The 19,611-nt window shown below is 53.2% G+C and overlaps 1 protein-coding gene across 2 annotated transcripts in view; it reads right to left on the reverse strand.

The window, feature by feature from the left end:
* The window catches only part of LOC139235325 (histone-lysine N-methyltransferase PRDM9-like), a 44,182-nt gene extending 25,453 nt beyond the window's left edge, over positions 1–18,729 (reverse strand). Inside the window, exons 1-2 of one of the 2 annotated variants that reach the window (XM_070866472.1) lie at positions 18,655–18,729; positions 15,998–16,186 (exon numbers count right to left, since the gene is read on the reverse strand). The gene's annotated coding sequence lies outside the window, so the exon portion shown is untranslated. Of the gene's footprint in view, positions 1–15,997; positions 16,187–18,473; positions 18,600–18,654 lie in introns of those variants that run through there. The other variant, XM_070866471.1, reaches the window with a different exon arrangement.
* Positions 18,730–19,611: the final 882 nt, after the last annotated feature.

The following is a 19,611-nucleotide window of genomic DNA, read 5'->3' on the forward strand; positions in this document are numbered from 1 at the left end:
ACAACCCCGAGAGAGATTCCTTCTCATCTCAGTTTTAAATGGGCTGCCCCTTATTCTAAGATTATGTCCCCTAGTTCTAGTCTCCCCCATCAGTGGAAACATCCTCTCTGCATCCACCTTGTCAAGCCCCCTCATAATCTTATACGTTTCGATATCATCTCCCATTCTTCTGAATTCCAATGAGTAGAGGCCCAACCTACTCAACCTTTCCTCATAAGTCAACCCCCTCGTCCCTGGAATCAACCGAGTGAACCTTCTCTGAACTGCCCCCAAAGCAAGTATATCCTTTCGTAAATATGGAAACCAAAACTGCACGCAGTATTCCAGGTGTGGCCTCACCAATTCCTTATATAGCTGTAGCAAGACTTCCCTGCTTTTATACTCCATCCCCTTTGCAATAAATGCCAAGATACCATTGGCCTTCCTGATCACTTGCTGTACGTGCATACTATCCTTGTTTCATGCACAAGTACCCCCAGATCCCGTTGTACTGTGGCACTTTGCAATCTTTCTCCATTTAAATAATAACTTGCTCTTCAATTTTTTCTGCCAAATTCCAGGACCTCACACTTTCCAACATTATACACCATCTGCCAAATGTTTGCTCACTCACTTAGCCTGTCTGTGTCCTTTTGCAGATTTTGTGTGTCCTCCTCACACATTGCTTTTCCTCCGATCTTTGTATCATCAGCAAACTTGGCAATGTTACACTCGGTCCCTTCTTCCAAGTCGTTAATAGATTGCAAATAGTTGGGGTCCCAGCACTGATCCCTGCGGCACCCCATTAGTTACTGGTTGCCAACCAGAGATTGAACCATTTATCCCGACTCTCGGTTTTCTGTTCGTTAGCCAATCCTCTATCCATGCTAAATTATTACCCCCAACCCCGTGAACTTTTATCTTGTGCAGTAACCTTTTACGTGGCACATTGTCAAATGCCTTCTGGAAATTCAAATACACCACATCCACTGGTTCCCCTTTATCCATCCTGTTTGTTACATCCTCAAACAACTCCAGCAAATTTGTCAAACATGACTTCCCTTCATAAATCCATGCTGACTCTGCCTGACCGAATTTTGATTTTCCAAATGTCCTACTACTGCTATTTTAATAATGGACTCCAACATTTTCCCAACCACAGATGTTAGACTAACTGGTCTATAGTTCCCTGCTTTTTGTCTGCCTTCTTTTTTAAAAAGGGGCGTTACATTTGCAATTTTCCAATCTGCTGGGATCTCCCCAGAATCCAGGGAATTTTGGTAAATTACAACCAATGCATCCACAATCCCCGCCGCTACTTCTCTTAATACCCGAGAATGTAATCCATCAGGTCCTGGGGATTTATCTGTCTTCAGTCCCATTATCTTACTGAGTACCACCACCTTAGTGATTGTAATTGTGTTAAGTTCCTCCCCCACCCTACAGCCTCTTGACTATCCACTAATCGGAATATTGTTAGTTTCCTCTACCCATGTCATTGGTCCCGATGTGGACCACAACCTCTGGCTGTTTACCCTCTCCCCCCAGAATGCCCTGCAGCTGCTCAGTGACATCCTTGACTCTGGCACCAGGGAGGCAACATACCATCCTGGAGTCACGTCTGTGGCCGCAGAAACACCTGTCTGCTCCCCTGACTATTGTATCCCCTACCACTATAGATCTTCCATTCTTCTTCCTCCCCCCCGTGCAGCTGAGACACCCGTGGTGCCGTGGATTTGGCTCTGGCTGCACTCCCCAGAGCCACCATCGCCCTCACCGGTGCTCAGAACAGAGAACCAGTTGGAGAGTGAGATGGACTCAGGGGGACTCCTGCACTACCTGCCTAGTCCTCCTCTTCTGTCCAGGGGTCACCCAATCCCTCTCTGCCTGCACATTCTTAAGCTGCGGGGTGACCACCTCTAGAAACGTGATATCCCCGTAGCTCTCAGTCTCGCGGATGCACCGCAGTGACTCCAGCCGCCGCTCAAGCTCCAAAACGCGGAGCTGGAGTTGGTGCAGCTGGAGACACCTCCTGCACATGTGGTCGTCCCGGCTGTGTGAAGCTTCCGGGATTTCCCACATGCCACAGGATGTGTAATGCACGGGACTGAGCTGTCCTGTCATCCCTCTAGTTACACTCACAACTATCAAGTCGAACTAAACTCTAAACCTTAGAGAAATACACCCAGCAACTACTCAGCAATCCGCTGATTTAATTAACTGGCTCTCCTTAGATAATAAAGTTCACATATATTTACTGGCAGATCCGACTTACAACAATGCCAAAGGTTTCCTACTGAAAAGCAAAAGAAAAAGATTTACCAATCCACCAGCCAACCACTTACTCGCTGGGCTGTGACCCTGCACCAACCAGTTCCTCCCGGACCGCCCCTCCTCCACTATCCTCCGCCCCCCCCCCCTCCACTCTCCTCTCCCCCACCCCCCCTCCACTCCCTCCTCCCTCTAACCCGCCCCTCCACTCCCTCCTCCCCCCCCTCCACTCTCTCCTCCCCCCCCCTTCACTCTCTCCTCCCCCCCCTCCACTCTCTCCTCTCCTCCCCCCCCTCCACTCTCTCCTCTCCTCCCCCCCCTCCACTCTCTCCTCTCCTCCCCCCCCTCCACTCTCTCCTCTCCTCCCCCCCCTCCACTCTCTCCTCTCCTCCCCCCCCCCTCCACTCCCTCCTCCCTCTAACCCGCCCCTCCACTCCCTCCTCCCCCCCTCCACTCTCTCCTCCCCCCCCTTCACTCTCTCCTCTCCTCCCCCCCCCTCTCTCCTCTCCTCCCCCCCCTCCACTCTCTCCTCTCCTCCCCCCCTCCACTCTCTCCTCTCCTCCCCCCCCTCCACTCTCTCCTCTCCTCCCCCCCTCCACTCTCTCCTCCCCCCCCTCCACTCTCTCCTCTCCTCCCCCCCCCTCCACTCTCTCCTCTCCTCCCCCCCCCTCCACTCTCTCCTCTCCTCCCCCCCCCTCCACTCTCTCCTCTCCTCCCCCCCCTCCACTCTCTCCTCTCCTCCCCCCCTCCACTCCCTCCTCCCTCTAACCCCCCCTCCACTCCCTCCTCCCCCCCTCCACTCTCTCCTCCCCCCCCTTCACTCTCTCCTCCCCCCCCTCCACTCTCTCCTCTCCTCCCCCCCCCTCTCTCCTCTCCTCCCCCCCCTCCACTCTCTCCTCTCCTCCCCCCCTCCACTCTCTCCTCTCCTCCCCCCCCTCCACTCTCTCCTCTCCTCCCCCCCCCCCTCCACTCTCTCCTCTCCTCCCCCCCCCCCTCCACTCTCTCCTCTCCTCCCCCCCTCCACTCTCTCCTCCCCCCCTCCACTCTCTCCTCCCCCCCTCCACTCTCTCCTCTCCTCCCCCCCCTTCACTCTCTCCTCCCCCCCCCTCCACTCTCTCCTCCCCCCCCCTCCACTCTCTCCTCCCCCCCCCTCCACTCTCTCCTCTCCTCCCCCCCCTCCACTCTCTCCTCTCCTCCCCCCCCCTCCACTCTCTCCTCCCCCCCCCTCCACTCCCTCCTCCCTCTAACCCGCCCCTCCACTCCCTCCTCCCCCCCTCCACTCTCTCCTCCCCCCCCTTCACTCTCTCCTCCCCCCTCCACTCTCTCCTCTCCTCCCCCCCTCTCTCCTCTCCTCCCCCCCCCTCCACTCTCTCCTCTCCTCCCCCCCCCTCCACTCTCTCCTCTCCTCCCCCCCCTCCACTCTCTCCTCTCCTCCCCCCCCCCTCCACTCTCTCCTCTCCTCCCCCCCCCCTCCACTCTCTCCTCCCCCCCCTCCACTCTCTCCTCTCCTCCCCCCCTCCACTCTCTCCTCTCCTCCCCCCCCTCCACTCTCTCCTCTCCTCCCCCCCCTCCACTCTCTCCTCTCCTCCCCCCCTCCACTCTCTCCTCCCCCCCCTCCACTCTCTCCTCTCCCCCCTCCACTCTCTCCTCCCCCCCCTCCACTCTCTCCTCTCCTCCCCCCCCCTCCACTCTCTCCTCTCCTCCCCCCCTCCACTCTCTCCTCTCCTCCCCCCCCTCCACTCTCTCCTCTCCTCCCCCCCCTCCACTCTCTCCTCTCCACCCCCCCCTCCACTCTCTCCTCCCCCCCCCTCCACTCTCTCCTCTCCTCCCCCCCCCTCCACTCTCTCCTCTCCTCTCCTCCCCCCCCCCTCCACTCTCTCCTCTCCTCTCCTCCCCCCTTCCCACTCTCTCCTCCCCCCCCTCCACTCTCTCCTCTCCCCCCCCCCCTCCACTCTCTCCTCTCCCCCCTCCACTCTCTCCACTCTCTCCTCTCCTCCCCCCCCTCCACTCTCTCCTCTCCTCCCCCCCCTCCACTCTCTCCTCTCCCCCCCCTCCACGCTCCTCCTCCTCCTCCTCCCCCCCTCCACTCTCCTCCTCTCCCCCCCTCCACTCTCCTCCTCCCCCCCCTCCACGCTCCTCCTCCTCCTCCTCCCCCCCCCTCCACTCTCTCCTCCCCCCCCCTCCACTCTCTCCTTTCCCCCCCCCTCTCCACTCTCTCCTTTCTCCCCCCCCCTCCACTCTCTCCTTTCTCCCCCCCCTCCACTCTCTCTCCTCCCCCCCCCTACTCCTCCTCCCCCCCCACTCTCTCCTCCCCACCCCTACTCTCTCCTCCCCACCCCTCCACTCTCTCCTCCCCCCCCCTCTCCACTCTCTCCTTTCCCCCCCCCTCTCCACTCTCTCCTTTCCCCCCCCCTCTCCACTCTCTCCTTTCTCCCCCCCCCTCCACTCTCTCCTTTCTCCCCCCCCTCCACTCTCTCCTTTCTCCCCCCCCCTCCACTCTCTCCTTTCTCCCCCCCCCTCCACTCTCTCCTTTCTCCCCCCCCTCCACTCTCCTCCCCACCCCTACTCTCTCCTCCCCACCCCTCCACTCTCTCCTCCCCACCCCTCCACTCTCTCCTCCCCACCCCTCCACTCTCTCCTCCCCACCCCTCCACTCTCTCCTCCCCACCCCTCCACTCTCTCCTCCCCACCCCTCCACTCCCTCCTCCCCACCCCTCCACTCCCTCCTCCCCACCCCCCCTCCACTCCTCCCTCTCTCCCCCCCCCGCTCCACTCCCTCCTCCCCCCCCTTCCACCCCCCCTCCAGTCCCCACCCCACTCCACTCCACTCCCTCCTCCCCCCTCCACTCCCCCCCCCCCCATAGACGACCCCGCCCAAGGCAGCCCCCACGCCCCCCAGACAGCCCCCCCCCAACTTAATGAAAGCCTGTAGGCTGATGAGATGCTGTTAAGGTGCCGGTGAGCTGCTGGATTGTTCTGCATTTTGCCTGAACAGAAAATAACAACATTTATCCCAGTTTAACCTTTGCTATTATGAAATGTTTGTGCATTTGTTACAACAAGAAAACAACCAGAACTTACATTAATATAGCGCCTTTAATGCAATGAAACATCTCACGGTGCTCACGGTGCTTAACACGATCGATATCAATAAGAAAACATTTTTGACACAGAGCCACAGAGAAAGATATCAGGACAGATTCCCAAAAGGTTGATTGAAGAGGTAGTTTTTAAAAAGAACCTTGAAAGAGGAGGTGGAGGTTTAGGGGGAATTCCAGAGCTTAGAGCTTCGGCAGCTGAAGACACGGCCACCAATGGTGGGGCGATTAAAATCAGGGATGGGCAAGGACAGATTTGGAGGAGTGCAGAAACTCGGAGGGTGGTGGGGCTGTAAGAGTTTACAGAGATAGGGAGGGGCGAGGCCAGGGAGAGTTTTGAAACCAAAGATTAGAATTTTAAAATCGAGGCGTTGCTTAACCGGGAGCCATGTAGGTCAGTGAGCACAGGGGGATGGGTGAATGAGGTTATAGCAATAGGCCCTGACTTGCACACACTATTAGAGGAGACCCAATCTTTGTTTTGTTGCACTAGACACTGCCTGTGTGACCATCACACTCGATCCAGCATTGTGTTCAGTATTACACTCGAGTCTGCCTCTGTTATTATTGGATCAAACACTATCTTTGTTACTCTCACAGTGGGCCATGCATTTGCTGTTATTACTCCGGACCCTGTCTCTGGAATTGTTACACTAGACCTGAAAATAACCTGCCCCTGTAGTTCCAGTTCTAGTGCACACCTCTATTATTATAACTGTAGATTGTGTCTCTGCTGTATTCTATAGAGTATGTTTCTGGTATTGTTAAAGTGTTAAAGGCTTCTGTTAGAGGTGATAGTGTCACACTTTGTTATTATTGCAAAAACACTGTTTCAATTATTAAATACTTGTTTACAGTGTAAAACTAGGCCTTGTCTTTGTTTGTATTACGCTGGACCCTGTCTCCATTTGTATTACGCTGGACCCTGTCTCCGTTTGTATTACGCTGGACCCTGTCTCCGTTTGTATTACGCTGGACCCTGTCTCCGTTTGTATTACGCTGGACCCTGTCTCCGTTTGTATTACGCTGGACCCTGTCTCCGTTTGTATTACGCTGGACCCTGTCTCCGTTTGTATTACGCTGGACCCTGTCTCCGTTTGTATTACGCTGGACCCTGTCTCCATTTGTATTACGCTGGACCCCGTCTCCGTTTGTATTACGCTGGACCCTGTCTCCGTTTGTATTACGCTGGACCCCGTCTCCGTTTGTATTACGCTGGACCCCGTCTCCGTTTGTATTACGCTGGACCCCGTCTCCGTTTGTATTACGCTGGACCCCGTCTCCATTTGTATTACGCCGGACCCTGTCTCCATTTGTATTACGCCGGACCCTGTCTCCATTTGTATTAGGCCGGACCCTATCTCCGTTTGTATTACGCTGGACCCTGGGTCTTTTGTGATGCCCAATAGCGTGAGCCCAGGCTGGCCCAATAGCGTGTGCCCGGGCTGGAACCGGGGTGCAAACACGGGGCCTGCGGGCTGTGATTCAGGGCCTGGGACCGAGCCCGGGTGTGTGTGTAACGGACCGAGCCCGGGTGTGTGTGTAGCGGATGGTGCGGAGTGTTGTCTCTCGAGCCTGGGCCCGCGCTCGGGCTGCGTGACCCCCCCGGGGTTTATTAACGCAGGGAACTATTTGTTCTGCACTTTTCTGATGGACAGGCGACAAGCCCCACCCCGTGTCATGGCCCATCCCCTCTAAGCCCAAATCATTCCATGCAGGTGGTGCCGAGAAACAGGACTGGGACAAGACATATACTGGGACTGGGGTAAGGCACTTCAGCTGGGGGAGGCATGCACTGGGAGTGGGGTAAGGCACTTCAGCTGGGGGAGTCATGCACTGCGAGTAGGGTAAGGAATGCTTGAGCATGGGGTTTCAGAGCTTGAGCAGCAGCGAGTGTCGCTGCATCCGCGAGGCTGAGAGCTACGTGGATAGCACCTTTCAGGGAGTCGTCACCTCGCAGCAGAAGAGTGTGCAGGCAGAGAGGGAATGGGTGACTGCCCAGACAGACATGGAGGACCAGGCAGGTAGTGCAGGACACCTCTCAGTGCATCTCACTCTCTGTACTGGTGGTTCCTCAGGGAGTACAGCCAGAGCCAAGTCCAAGGCATCATGGGTGGCTCAACTGTAAAGGGGGGGGGGGCAGTGGGAAGGGGAAGGTCAGAGATACAGAGGGGTGTCGGGCTGGAGGAGGTTAGAGAGATAGAGAGGTGTGTAGGTGCTGGAGGAGGTTAGAGGGATAGGGAGGGTGTAAAAGCTGGAAGAGATTACAGAGGGGGAGGGGTCTAGTGCTGGAGAAGGTTACAGAGGGGGAGGATTGTAATGCTGGAGGGGGTTACAGAGATAGAGAGAGGTGTAGGACCTGCAGGAGGTTAGAGATAGGGCGGGGTTTAGGGCTGGAGGAGATTAGTGAGGGAGGGATGTAGGGGATGGAGGTTACAGAGATAGGGAGGGGTTTAGGGCTGGAGGAGGTTTTCGAGAACAGGATGAGTGTAAGGGCTGGAGGAGGTTAGAGAGAGAGATGTTTGTAGGGTCTGGAGGAGATTACAGAGATAGGGAGGGTTGTAGGGCTGCAGCTGGTTACAGAGATAGGGAGGTGTGCAGTGCTGGATGAGGTTACAGAGATAGGAAGGGGCTGGAGGAGATTGCAGAGATAGGGAAGGTTCTGGTATTGGAGGTGGTTATGGAGATAGGGAGGGGTGGTGGGCTGAAGGAGATTACAGAGATAGGGAAGGGTGTAGGGGCTGTAGGTTACAGAGATAGGGAAGGGTGTAGGGGTTGTAGGTTACAGAGAGGGGACAGGGTGTAGGGGCTGGAGTAGGTTGCAGAGATTGGGAGGGTTGGAGGGGCTCGAGGAGGTTAGAGATAGGAAGAACATAGAAACATAGAAAATAGGTGCAGGAGTAGGCCATTCGGCCCTTCTAGCCTGCACCGCCATTCAATGAGTTCATGGCTGAACATGCAACTTCAGTACCCCATTCCTGCTTTCTCACCATACCCCTTGATTCCCCTAGTAGTAAGGACTTCATCTAACTCCTTTTTGAATATATTTAGTGAATTGGCCTCAACAACTTTCTGTGGTAGAGAATTCCACAGGTTCGCCACTCTCTGGGTGAAGAAATTCCTCCTCATCTCGGTCCTAAATGGCTTCCCCCTTATCCTTAGACTGTGTCCCCTGGTTCTGGACTTCCCCAACATTGGGAACATTCTTCCTGCATCTAACCTGTCTAACCCCGTCAGAATTTTAAACGTTTCTATGAGGTCCCCTCTCATTCTTCTGAACTCCAGTGAATACAAGCCCAGTTGATCCAGTCTTTCTTGATAGGTCAGTCCCGCCATCCCGGGAATCAGTCTGGTGAACCTTCGCTGCACTCCCTCAATAGCAAGAATGTCCTTCCTCAGGTTAGGAGACCAAAACTGCACACAATACTCCAGGTGTGGCCTCACCAAGGCCCTATACAATTGTAGCAACACCTCCCTGCCCCTGTACTCAAATCCCCTCACTATGAAGGCCAACATGCCATTTGCTTTCTTAACCGCCTGCTGTACCTGCATGATGTACCATGACACCCAGGTCTCTTTCCACGTCCCCTTTTCCTAATCTGTCACCATTCAGATAATAGTCTGTCTCTCTGTGTTTACCACCAAAGTGGATAACCTCACATTTATCCACATTATACTTCATCTGCCATACATTTGCCCACTCACCTAACATATCCAAGTCGCTCTGCAGTCTCATAGCATCCTCCTCGCAGCCCACACTGCCACCCAACTTAGTGTCATCCGCAAATTTGGAGATACTACATTTAACCCCCTCGTCTAAATCATTAATGTACAGTGTAAACAGCTGGGGCCCCAGAACAGAACCTTGCGGTACCCCACTAGTCACTGCCTGCCATTCTGAAAAATCCCCATTTACTCCTACTCTTTGCTTCCTGTCTGACAACCAGTTCTCAATCCATGTCAGCACACTACCCCCAATCCCATGTGCTTTAACTTTGCACATTAATCTCTTGTGTGGGACCTGGTCGAAAGCCTTCTGAAAGTCCAAATACACCACATCAACTGGTTCTCCCTTGTCCACTCTACTGGAAACATCCTCAAAAAATTCCAGACGATTTGTCAAGCATGATTTCCCTTTCACAAATCCATGCTGACTTGGACCTATCATATTACCTCTTTCCAAATGCACTGCTATGACATCCTTAATAATTGATTCCATCTTTTTACCCACTACCGATGTCAGGCTGACCGGTCTACAATTCCCTGTTTTCTCTCTCCCTCCTTTTTTAAAAAGTGGGGTTACATTGGCTACCCTCCACTCCATAGGAACTGATCCAGAGTCAATGGAATGTTGGAAAATGACTGTCAATGCATCCACTATTTCCAAGGCCACCTTCTTAAGTACTCTGGGATGCAGTCCATCAGGCCCTGGGGTTTTATCGGCCTTCAATCCCATCAATTTCCCCAACACAGTTTCCCGACTAAAAAGGATTTCCCTCAGTTCCTCCTCCTTACTAGACCCTCCGACCCCTTTTATATCCGGAAGGTTGTTTGTGTCCTCCTCAGTGAATACCGAACCAAAGTACTTGTTCAATTGGTCCGCCATTTCTTTGTTCCCCGTTATGACTTCCCCTGATTCTGACTGCAGGGGACCTACGTTTGTCTTTACTACCCTTTTTCTCTTTACATATCTATAGAAACTTTTGCAATCCATCTTAATGTTCCCTGCAAGCTTCTTCTCGTACTCCATTTTCCCTGCCCTAATCAAACCCTTTGTCCTCCTCTGCTGAGTTCTAAATTTCTCCCAGTCCCCGGGTTCGCTGCTATTCCTGGCCAATTTGTATGCCACTTCCTTGGCTTTAATGCTATCCCCGATTTCCCTTGATAGCCACGGTTGAGCCACCTTCCCTTTTTTATTTTTACGCCAGACAGGAATGTACAATTGTTGCAGTTCATCCATGCGGTCTCTAAATGTCTGCCATTGCCCATCCACAGTCAACCCCTTCAGCATCATTCGCCAATCTATCCTAGCCAATTCACGCCTCATACCTTCAAAGTTAGCCTTCTTTAAGTTCTGGACCATGGTCTCTGAATTAACTGTTTCATTCTCCATCCTAATGCAGAATTCCACCATATTATGGTCACTCTTCCCCAAGGGGCCTCGCACAACGAGATTGCTAATTAATCCTCTCTCATTACACAACACCCAGTCTAAGATGGCCTCCCCCCTAGTTGGTTCCTCGACATATTGGTCTAAAAAACCATCCCTTATGCACGCCAGGAAATCCTCCTCCACCGTATTGCTTCCAGTTTGGTTAACCCAAGGGGTATAGGGCTGGAGGAGGTTACACAGATAGGGAGTGGTATAGGGTTGGAGGAAGTTACAGATATAGGGAGAGGTGTAGGGCTGGAGGAGGTTACAGAGAAAGGGAGGGTTGTCGGGCTGGAGGTGGTTACGGAGATAGGGAGGGGTGTAGGGCCAGGAGGAAATTAGAGATAGGGAAGGTGTCAGGGCTGGAGGCGGTTCAAGATAAGGAGGGGTGTAGGTTTGGAGGAGGTTACAGAAATAAGCAGGTGCTGGAAGAGGTTGCAGAGATATCGAGGGGTGTAGGGGTAGGAGGAAGTTAGAGATAGGGAAGGGTTCAGGGCTGGAGGAGGTTGCAGAGATAGGGATGGGTGTAGGGGCTGGTGGAGGTTACAGACATAGGGATGGGTGTAGGGGCCGGAGGAGGTTAGAGATATGGAGGAGTGTAGGGCGGGAGGTGGTTAGAGGGATATGGAGGAGCTTACAGAGATAGGGAGGGTTGTAGGGGCTGGAGGTTGTTACAAGCGATAGGGAGGGTTGTCAGGCTGGAAGTGGTTGCAGAGATTGGAACGTTGTCGGGGCTCGAGGAGGTTAGAGATAGGGAGTGGTGTAGGGGCTGGAGGAGGTTAGAGATAAGGAGGGGTGTAGGGTTGGAGGAGGTTACAGAGATAGGGAGGGGTTTAGGACTGGAGTAGGTTAGAGAGTTCGGGACGGGTGTAGAGACCGGAGGACGTTAGAGATAGGGAGGGTTGTAGGGGCTAGGGGAGGTTAGAGAAAGGGAGGGGTGTAGGGTTGGAGGATGTTGCAGAGATAGGGAGGGGTGTACGGCTGGAGGATGTTGCAGAGATAGGGAGGGGTGAACGGCTGGAGGAGGTTACAGAGATCGGTAGAGGCGTAAGGCAGGAGGTGGTGAGAGATAGGGAGGGGTGCAGGGGCTGGAGGAGGTTTGAGAGATAGTGAGGGGTGCAGGGGCTGGAGGAGGTTAGTGAGATAGGGAGGTATGTCGGGGCTGGAGGAAGTTAGAGACAGCGAGGGGTGTCGGTCTGGAGGAAGTTAGAGATAGGGAGGGGTTTAGGGCTGGAGGAGGTTACAGAAAGAGGGAGGGGTGTAAGGGCTGGAGGAGACTGCAGAGATAGGGAGGGTTGTAAGAACCGGAGGTGGTTACAGAGAGAGGGAGGGATGTAGGCGCTGGAGGGGATTACAGACAAAAGGAGAGGTGTAGGGTCTGGTGGAGGTTAGAGATAGTGAGTGGTGTAGGGACTGGAGGTTGCAGAGATATGGAGGGCTGTCGGGGCTGGAGGACATTACAGAGATCGGGAGGGGTGTATGGCAGGAGGAGGTTATAGAGATAGCGAAGGGTGTAGCACCTGGAGGAGGTTAAAGAGATAGGGAGGGGTGTATGGGCTGGAAGAGGATATAGAGGGGGAGGCTTGTAGTGCTGGAGGACGTTACAGATAAAGGGAGGGGTGTAGGGGCTGGAGGAGGTTACAGATAGGGGATGGTGTAGGGGTTGGAGGAGACTACAGAGATAGGGAGGGATGTAGGGGCTGAAGGAGGTTCCATAGATACGGAGGGCTGTCGGGATGGAGGAGGTTACAGAGATAAGGAGGGGTGTAGGGATGGAGGAGGTTAGAGAGATAGCGATGGGTGTTGGGGCTGGAGGTTACAAAGATAGGGAGGGGCTTAGGGCTGGAGGAGGTTACAGAGATAGGGAGGGGTGTAGGGGCTGGAGGAGGTTACAGAGATAGCGATGGGTGTAGTGGCTGGAGATTACAGAGATAGGGAGGGTTGTAGGAACCGGAGGTGGTTACAGAGAGAGGGAGGGATTTAGGCGCTGGAGGGGGTTACAGACAAAAGGAGAGGTGTAGGGTCTGGTGGAGGTTGGAGATAGTGAGTGGTGTAGGGACTGGAGGTTGCAGAGATATGGAGGGCTGTCGGGGCTGGAGGACATTACAGAGATCGGGAGGGGTGTATGGCAGGAGGTTGTTATAGAGATAGCGAAGGGTGTAGCGCCTGGAGGAGGTTAAAGAGATAGGGAGGGGTTTAGGGGCTGGAGTTGCTTACAGAGACAGGGAGGGGTCTAGTGCTGGAGGAGGTTACAGAGATAGGGAGCTGTGTAAGTGCTGAAGGTTACAGCGACAGGGACGGGTGTAGGGGCTGGAGGAGGTTAGAGAGATGTGGAGGTGTGTTGCACTGGAGGAGGTTACTGTTGGGGAGGGGTGTAGGGCTGGAGGAGATTGCAGAGATAGCGAGGGGTATAGGGTCTGGAGGAATTTAGAGATAGGGAGGGGTGTAGGGTCTGGAGGAGGTTACACAGATTGGGAGGGGTGTAGGGGCTGGAGGAGGTGAGAGATAGGGAGAGGTGTCGGGACTGGAGGAGGTTACAGAAAAAGGGATGGGCCTAGAGTTGGAGGAGGTTACAGATAGGGAGGGATGTAGGGGCAGGGGGAGGTTAGAGAGATAGCAAGGGGTGTAGGGCTGGAGGAGGTTACAGAGAGATAGGGAGGGATGTAGGGCTGGGGCTTTGGCGCTGGAGGAGGTTGAGAGAGATAGGGAGGGGTGCGGGCTGGAGGAGCTGAGAGATAGGGAGGGTTGTAGGGCTGAGGAGGTTACAGAGATAGGGAGGGGTGTAGAGTCTGGAGGAGGTTACAGAGAGATAGGGAGGGATGTAGGGCTGGGGCTTTGGCGCTGGAGGAGGTTTAGAGAGATATGAGGGGTGCAGGGCTGGAGGAGGTTAGAGGGGAGGGGAGGGGAGGGGAGGGGAGGGGAGGGGAGGGGAGGGGAGGGGAGGGGAGGGGAGGGGAGGGGAGGGGAGGGGAGGGGAGGGGAGGATAGGGGAGGGGAGGGGAGGGGAGGGGAGGGGAGGGGAGGGGAGGGGAGGGGAGGGGAGGGGAGGGGAGGGGAGGGGAGGGGAAGGATTTGAACACGAGGCTGAGAATTTTAAAATCAGCGCCTCGCTGGGGGGAGGGGGGGGGGCGCGGAGAAGTGCAGGAACACAACCCCCTCACTACCTACCCTGCACTAACTCCCATCATCTGTTAAATCACCGGGAGTTCCAGCGATACTCCTCCCCCTCTCTCTTGGTATTTATCCACTCACTGCCTCACTCAAAGCTTATCTCCCATTGACAGACCGTGTGAGGGCCCTCATTGTCCCAGAATTGCACCCCGTGGACACCGACTGACCTTCCCCGTGCCTCCGTCGCCCTTCTCATGTTCCGTGACGGCTGACAAATTCAGGTTGTGTTCCAGTCAGCAAGCGAAAGATCGGGAGTGGGGGGTGTATAAATTAAAACACGCGGTGGGCCGGAGGAAGGGGCTTGGGGGGGTCGTGTCCTGCCCACAGGCCGTATGTTTGACACCCCTGAGCTACACTGTCAAGCCCTGTAAGAATTTTCTATGTTTCAATGAGATCACCTCTCATTCTTCTAAACTGTAGAGAATATCGGCCTGGTCTACTCAATCTCTGCTCACAGGACAATCCCCCCATCCCAGGAATCAGTCTGGCGAACCTTCGTTACCATCCTCAATGGTATGTACATCCTTCCTTAGGTAAACAGCCAAACTGTACACAATACTCCAGGTGTAGTCTCACCAGGGCCTGATATAATTTCAGTAAGATGTCTGGGAACAAGTTATTATTTAAATGGAGAAAGATTACAAAATGCTGCAGTACAGTGGCACCTGGGGTCACTTGAGTATGAAACACAAAAGGATAGTATGCAGGTCCAGAAAGTGATCAGGAAGGCCAATGGTATCTTGGCCTTTATTGCAAAGGGGATTGAGTATAAAAGCAGGGAAGTCTTGCTACAGCTATATAAGGTATTAGTGAGGCCACACCTGGAATACTGCATGCAGTTTTGGTTTCCATATTGACGGAAGGATTTACTTGCTTTGGAGCCCGTTCAGAGAAGGTTCACTAGGTTGATTCTGGGGATGAGGGGGTTGACTTATGAGGAAAGGTCAAGTAGTTTGGGCCTCAACTCATTGACATTCAGAAGAATGAGAGGTGATCTTATCAAAATGTATAAGATTATGAGGGTGCTTGACAAGGTGGATGCAGAGAGGATGTTTCCACTGATGTGGGAGACTCGAACTAGAGGGCATGATCTTAGAATAAGGGCCACCCATTTAAAGCAAAGATGAGGAGGAATTTCTTCTGAGGGTTGTAAATCTGTGGAACTCGCTGCCTCAGACGGTTGTGGAAGCTGGGACATGAAATAAATTTAAGACAGAAATAGACAGTTCTTAAAGGATAAGGGAATAAGGGATTATGGGGAGTGGGCAGGTAAGTGGAGCTGAGTACATGATCAGATCAGCCATGATCTTATTGAATGGCGGAGCAGGCTCGAGAGGTCGTATGGCCCACTCCTGTTCCTATTTCTTATGTTCTTATGTTTACTCTTATCCTCAAATCCTCTTGTAATAAAAGGCTGACATACCATTTGGTTTCTTCATTGCTTGCTGTACCTGCATATTAACTTTCAGTGATTCGTGTACAAGGATACCAAGGTCCCTCAGAACACCAACATTTCCCAATCTCTCACCATTTCAAGTAGCTGTTTCCAGTCCACTTTGGCTAAATCACAAATCAGCTCAGTAAAATTGGCTTTTCCCCAATTGAGAACTTTTATTCCTGGTCTATCTTTGTCCTTTTCCATAACTACCCGAAATCTAACTGAATTATGATCACGAGCACCAAAATGCTGTCCCATCGATACCCCTTCCACCTGCCCAGCTTCAGTCCCTAATACTAAGTCCAGAACTTCCCCCTCTCTTGTTGGGCTTGCTATGTACTGACTAAAAAGTTCTGCTGGTTGCTGACCCCTCTGCGAAGGGAAAATAGGTCCTTCCTATCCACTCTATCTCGACCGCTCATAATTTTATACACCTCATTAAGGTCTCCCCTCAGTCTCCTCCGTTCCAAAGAAAACAAACTATTATTAAGAGGGTTGGTGGGCTGGAGGAGGTTACAGAGATAGGGGAAGGGCGAGACCCTGGAGAGATTTGAACAAGAGAATGAGTATTTTAAAGACTGATGGCACCAGCCATCTCGCCCAGCACATAAAGTGACTCACTACTAACAGGAAGGATGTTACTTTAACTGCTAAAGATGCATAATGCGGGGAAATCAATCTCTGTCCCTTTAACTAACAGCAACATGGAAAGAGGGAAATGAATGACCTTTAAACACCTGGTCCACTTGGCACTGAAGTGTCTGAAACTCATAATAGGAACTCCAGGAAAACAAAATACTGACAAAAGTTAAACTGTTTTGTTGACAAAAGAAATCTCGATTTAACTTTAAAAGATGAATTGTTTAACAGGGATTCACACAGACTCACCTGACAGGCTGACTCAGGATCCACCCCTCAAGCACCGTGATTGGTTGCAGAACACGCTGCTCCCTGGGCCCCCCGGCCTCTGACCTCTCTTCCTGTTGGTTCCCAGGGCAATCAATCACCAGTCGCCAACATTACGCTGCCACATTAAGTTGAGGGGCTCGGAGGAAGAAATAAAATGAGGCCGTGAATCTGAGTTAAGAAATAAAATTAGAAAAGCATGATTAAATAAACGGGGAGAGGCAATATAAACTAAAGGGTACAATCCTAAAGGGGGTGCATGAACAGTGAGACCTGCGGGTATATGTGGACAAATCACTGAAGGTGGCAGGACAGGTTGAGAAAGCAGTTAAAAAAACGTACAGGTTGCTGGGCATCAGAGTACAAAAGCAAGGAGGTTATGATGAACCTTTGTAAAACACCGGTTCGGCCTCAACTGGAGCATTGTGTCCAATTCTGGGCACCACACATTAGGATGTGAAGGCCTTAGAGAGGGTGCAGAAAAGATTGACAAGAATGATTCACGAGATGAGGGACTTCAGTTCCGTGGATTGACTGGAGAAGCTGGGGTTGTTCTCCTTGGAGCAGAGAAGGTTAAGAGGAGAATTGCTGGAAGTGTTCAAAATCATGAGGGGTCTGGACAGAGTAGATAGAGAGATACTGTTCCCATTGGTGGAGGGGTCAAGAACCAGAGGAGACGGAAAGGTGAATGGCAAAATAACCAAAGGTGACATCAAAAAAATCTATTTTATGCAGCGAGTGGTTAGGATCCAGAATGCACGGCCTGAAAGGGTGGTGGAGGAAGACTCAATCACAGCTTTCAAAAAAAAACAACAAGTTGGATAAGTATCTGAAAAAAAACATTTTGCAGGGCCGGGGAAAGGGAGTAGGCAAGGGTTCGACGGGCCGAATGGCCTTCCGTGCTGTAACCATTCTCTGATTGTGAGCAGAACCACTCTGTTCCCTGACTCAATCTAAAGCCTTCCTGATTGTGAGCACCTCTGTTAAACCTGCCCTGCACCTTCACTGCTCCAAGGAGAACCACCCCAGATGCTGTAGCCATCATCTTATTGAATGGTAGCAGGCTCGAGGAGCCAAAGGGCCGACTCATCTCCTATTTCTGATGTTCTCATGTGTTCATGTCACTGGTCCCCATCCTGCACCTGCTCCCTGCAGTAAGATGGCCGCCGCACATGCTCCCTGCCTTGCAGCGGGACAATGGAAAGTATGGTGATGTCGAGGAAGCCCCGCCCCTGTTGCTCCCTGCTCCCTGTGGCGGGCGGACCCGTGCTGCCCAAAGCTGGCGGCCGAACTCCCGGCAACCCCCGACAATAACCAAGGCCCGTCCCCGCCCGAAGGTGCCCCGCAGCTGCCACCCAAATCTCACCGCCCGCGCGTGTCCGTCAGTCCTCCGCGGGGGAGGGGGCAAAACGTCGTCCGTCGACAGCTAATCTCCCACAATAGGCTGGCCCCGCGCCTGCGCACAACTCCTCCCCGCCTCACATGGGCCCCGAGCTCAAAGGTTGCGAGCCAATGGAGAGGCGTCGTGGGGCACCAGCCCACCCAGCGTGCTGCTCCGCGCCAATCAGTGGTGGGGGGCGGGGCCGGGGCACCAATCACTGGTCCCTGAAGGTGCTGACTCTGGCCAGATTCAGTTCTACACACACTGGTTCCCCTCCCCTGAAGGTACTGACTCTGGCCAGGTTCAGTTCTACACTCACTGGTTCCCCTCCCCTGAAGGTACTGACTCTGGCTGGGTTCAGTTCTACACTCACTGGTTCCCCTCCCCTGAAGATACTGACTCTGGCTGGGTTCAGTTCTACACTCACTGGTTCCCATCCCCTGAAGGTACTGACTCTGGCTGGGTTCAGTTCTACACTCACTGGTTCCCCTCCCCTGAAGGTACTGACTCTGGCTGGGTTCAGTTCTGCACTCACTGGTTCCCCTCCCCTGAAGGTACTGACTCTGGCTGGGTTCAGTTCTACACTCACTGGTTCCCCTCCCCTGAAGGTGCTGACTCTGGCTGGGTTCAGTTCTACACTCACTGGTTCCCCTCCCCTGAAGGTACTGACTCTGGCTGGGTTCAGTTCTACACTCACTGGTTCCCCTCCCCTGAAGGTACTGACTCTGGCTGGGTTCAGTTCTACACTCACTGGTTCCCCTCCCCTGAAGGTACTGACTCTGGCTGGGTTGAGTTCTACACTCACTGGTTCCCCTCCCCTGAAGGTACTGACTCTGGCTGGGTTCAGTTCTACACTCACTGGCTCCCCTCCCCTGAAGGTACTGACTCTGGCTGGGTTCAGTTCTACACTCACTGGTTCCCCTCCCCTGAAGGTACTGACTCTGGCTGGGTTCAGTTCTACACTCACTGGTTCCCCTCCCCTGAAGGTACTGACTCTGGCTGGGTTCAGTTCCAGACACTGACATCATTCACTTTGTATCTTCAGCAAGATGGCCGCGCATGCGCTGTGCTGCTCACTCAATCAAGATGGCGGAGCGCTGAACCTGACTTCCTGCTCGAAGATGGCCGCCGTTAGCCCGGGCCTGTGACGGGAAGAAAGCCCCGAAACTGCATCCGCCGATATTCCGGTTATTATTGCTGGCTTACGGCGGGCACGGGTTGTTTATGAAGCCTCTCCCGCTCCCCGCTGGTCCCTTACCCCGCTCCGTCCCGCTGATAAAGAGACTCCTTAGGAGCCTGTCCAAAACACATCTTCTCCGCCATTACACGCACTGCGCATGCTCCAAACACATCCACGGCCCGCGCCTGCGCACTGAGCTCCTGTAGTCTGGGTGCGGCACATTTTCCCTCGCAGGGCATGCTGGGTAGATAAGACCATGACAAACAGGAGCAGGAGTGGGCCAGATACTGCAAGGGTTATATACAGAGTGAAGCTCCCTCTGTACTGTCCTAAACAATCCCAGGGCAGGTACAGCACGGGTTAGTTACAATTTAAAGCTTGCTGTACGCTGACTTTCATCAAACACTCCCAGGGCAGGTACAGCACATGTTAAATACACAGTAAGGGTCCCTGCACACTGTCCCACCAGGTATTCCCAGGGCATGTACAGCACGGGTTAGATACAGAATAAAGCTCCCTCTACACAGTCCCAAGAAACAATCCCAGGGCAGGTACAGCGCAACTATTTTGTTGTTAATCTTTAAATCAAATGCCCCTGATTAAAGGGAGGAGGGCACTATAACCAACAAAATAAACTAATTAAACTTTGGATGGTAAACTTAAATCAAATTAAAATTTGGTTGCTCGAGGTGACGATGCATTCCAGTCCCTCCAGTGCCGACCTCTTACAGAAGGCCACAAGCGTACCGGTAGCAGCTACAGCAGGGTTTAGAGACAGAGTGAAGCTCCCTCTACACTGTCCCATCAAACACTGCCAGGGCAAGTACAGCATAATTTAAATGCAGGGTAAACGTCTTTCAAAACAGCCAATCCAAAAATTCACAGGACAAGCACAACACAGGTTAGGTACACATTATCATCATCATAGGCAGTCTCTCGAAATCAAGGAAGACTTGCTTACACTCTAAAGGTGAGTTCTTAGGTGACTAAACATTCCAATACGGGAATTACAGTCTCTGTCACAGGTGAGACAGC

This window comes from Pristiophorus japonicus, chromosome 23 (genome assembly GCF_044704955.1).
Source record: "Pristiophorus japonicus isolate sPriJap1 chromosome 23, sPriJap1.hap1, whole genome shotgun sequence".
In the NCBI taxonomy this organism is placed as follows: Eukaryota; Metazoa; Chordata; class Chondrichthyes; family Pristiophoridae; genus Pristiophorus; species Pristiophorus japonicus.